This window comes from Momordica charantia, assembly GCF_013281855.1.
Source record: "Momordica charantia cultivar OHB3-1 chromosome 4 unlocalized genomic scaffold, Mcharantia_2.0 BLBB01000004.1, whole genome shotgun sequence".
NCBI lineage: Eukaryota > Viridiplantae > Streptophyta > Magnoliopsida > Cucurbitales > Cucurbitaceae > Momordica > Momordica charantia.
Genome location: NW_028275162.1, coordinates 10,568,720 through 10,572,370, shown reverse-complemented (window position 1 = coordinate 10,572,370; position 3,651 = coordinate 10,568,720).

Genomic DNA, 3,651 nt, shown 5'->3' with positions numbered 1-3,651 from the left:
AGATCATGAGAAAATGATAGGATAACTCTCATTGACTTAATCATAGCTTCCATCGTTACCTATATTAGACCACACTTGATTTGAAGCGTTAAAATTTCCTGCAAAAAACTTTGAAAAGTACAAGAACTAGGATAAAATATGTGAGCTTGATAGTAGGGGGTCCTTGTTCAATGCATTCATTAATTTTGGCCTATAAGGACAAATGGATTGGAGATTGGAGCTTACTCTTTTCCCTTCTTTCTCATTTGAATTTCTTTTCTCTTACGTCTTTTTCTCCTCCATTTACCTTTGTATTCAACTCACTTTCATTCTCATGAGAATCTTTGCTATGTTCTTCAATAAATTCATCAACATGTGCTTTAGATTCTTCCTCAAATTTTGCATCATATTCCTCACAACCATCGTTTGAATCAACTACAACATTTCTTATCAACATGACTTCTTTATTGACATATTCTTTGCTGATGTGTCCAAACCCTTTGCACTTTCAACATTTTAAATAATTAGTCATGTCCCTTATCTCCTTTGGAGCTTCATTTTTTTTAGTATTGTAGCTCTCAATCTCCACTTGTTTGGTAGCACCAAACTTTCCTTTTGGTTGCATCAATTTATTCCTTTTGTAGGATCTTCAATTTTGATAGCATGGTTATACATGTCTTCTAAGTAAGGTGGTAGATTTATATCAACCAGATGAATAATTTCCATATTTAGACCTCCAAAAAATCTAGACATGGTATCTTTCTCTTCTTCTCAAATTTGTACTTTTTCCATAAAAATTTCATCTCTTGATAATACTCAGCAACACTTTTTGTTTCCTGCCTCAAAGCTTGCAATTTAGTTTGCAAATATTTTTTATAATTTTTTTGGAGCATACCTCTTTCTCATGGCTTTTTTGAGTTCTTCCCAAGTTTCTATTGGATCATCCTCATTCCTTATTTTTTCGGACTCAAGATGTTTATACTATTCACTTGCATGATTGATGAATTCAGTAATGGCAAGTCTCATCTTCTTATTCTTACTATATGTATAGGAATCAAACACATGCTCTATCTTCCTTTCTCATTGCAAGTAAGCCTCGGGATCCGCCGGTCCAATAAAAGGTGGAATTTTGAGTTTAACTTCGCCATCTCTATTTTAATTTAACTAATTCTAGGCTTCATAACATTGACAGAGTTATTTCTTCCACTTCCTCTGACATTTCCTCTTCCTCCAAGTTGTCTTTCTTACTCATGTAAGAAAGACAACTTGGAGGTGTCATTCTTGTAAGACTCGTTCTTCTCTCTGTTGATGTGTCATTCTTTCTTGCCCATCCTCCTTCATCATTTCCATCATACCTTGGATTGCTTGAAGAATAGTCATAGGATCTTATGGTACTTGTGGTACTCCTTCTTGTGACATTTTTTTATAAAAAATAACAATAATAATAGTAAGAACCTTTCCAATCTTCTCACTAAGATTTTACTAAGGATACTCGTGTTTATCACTTGGGTAGGCTTTTGGTACTAGGTCAAAGATGCAAGGGTTAGCTTAAATTTTGGTGCAACCTTGCTTAAAGCTTGATATAACTAATTCAGGGATCAACTCTCACAAACTAAGACTAGAGTGACTCAATCTTAGAATCAACAACTCGACAATTTGAACGAAACACTAACAATGATGAAATTTTTTTATGTGTCTCGAATCTTCAAATGTTTTTTTTTTGCTACTGTTTTCTTTCTTTTACTATTGAATTTTGTTTCTTCTACTTCTATTTTTCTTTTGCTTCTGATTTTTTTGCTTCTTTTTTTTCTTATGATCCAAGAGAAAAATACAAGAATTTCAAGGCAAGTTGTAGTATGACTTGTCATGCTTTGTAAGAAACTACTTTCGAAAAAGAAAATGACAGAAAATAAAATTACATAAAGCAAAGATATTTCACCTTTAAAGTCGGCCAAAGGATGTCGACCAAGTGCTCTGATACAAAATGATAAGCGCGAAGGTTGCTCGGGTTTACAAAGTTAGAGGTACTTTTAGGATCTTTGCAAACTTTCACAAAAATAGCTAACTTAACCGAGTGATTGCAACCAAGAGTAAGGTTAGAAGATGAATCACTCTAAGATAAAACCTAGAATCCATGATGGTCACTCCTAGATTCTAAGCAACTCACTCCAAAGCTTGATCGAGACTAATCCAATGAATCAGTTTAACATCAAACCTAAAGCAAGATTTGAAAGAGACAACACCAAATGTGCTAAGGAACAAAAGTTCTTGATTTCAATATGTCAAATCTGAATAATCCTCATATCAACAGCATTACAAGCCTTTAAATAGGCCAAATGGTTGTTCAACAAAGAAATACCAAAAGTATTTCAAAATCCTATTTAATGCAAATTGAAGAAAATAAGACATGCAAATTAATATGTGATTGCACATTAATCTAGACGCTTAAATGCATAACAAAAAATGTAGAATGACTTTAAATTGTCTTGGAAATCTAATGTAGGAGGTGCTTCACGTTTGAATAATGGTTTGACAATCTTTGACTTCACAAACTCCCAAGAGATGCAATCTGCAAAGGCACCAGTTCACAATTATACACACTTTTTTTGTCCTCAGTGTCATATCTTAAAATAGACAACTTTTCCTATGTCATCATTGCTTCATTCTCTTATTGACTCATTAAAGTAACATTGTAAAGAATTTTGGACTCAAAACTGTTTATTGGTTCTTTTGGATTAACCATCTCTTGAAGATGTAGTGTGAAAACCTCTTGAATTTTCCTTGACTTTCTTGTAGTAATTACTCCTTTGTGTACATATAATTGGTCACAAATAGATTTGTATCACATGTTCACGATCAAACTAGCAAAAAATAAAAAAGAGAGACAAAAGTGAATATGTCGTGTTGATTGATCATTCCTAACTCAATCTCCACAATCGATCTTCAAAACTCGGCCTTTTCCTCGAAATAATTTGTAGTTCTCCTTATGGGCTCTCCATTCAATTAATCATGAAGGTCCTTATTTATATATTATTTCAGGACAACGTTGAGATGATAGGGACAGCGTCTCAACGATGTGCCCTAAGTGCTGGAAAAAATGATCCTAGCGTCGTAGCGTTGAGACGCTATGATCGGCATTGAGACGCTACGACGTGAAGCGTTTATAAATACACTTCAACATCATAGCGTTGAGACGCTCTGAGGTAGCGTTTCAATGCTACCCTTGCTGGTCAGTTGGCTGGTTGCATCATTTGAGCGTTGAGACGCTCTGGTAGCATCTCAACGCTAACCCCTCGAGTCTTCTAGCTCTAAAGTTTGTTATGGGGTCTTCTTAACTTGCTCGGGCTATGACCTTTCATTCTATTTAATGAGTTCGATGTCCCAATTCTTCTTGATCCTTAATTCTACAAAATAACATTTATGCGCGTAAATTGATCATAAAGAAACAGAAAGTAACAATTAATTCAATCATAATGATTATAAAATATTGCCCATATGAGGGGCTATCAACACCCCCAAACTTAACATTTTGCTTGTCCTCAAGCAAATATAGCAATCTAATATCAAACAATCAAGGATAATTATGGGTGTACATTTTTTTATAGTTAATTAATCCAAGTCATGCTCACGTACATGTTATTCATTATACCAACTCCCCTTTATACTTTATTT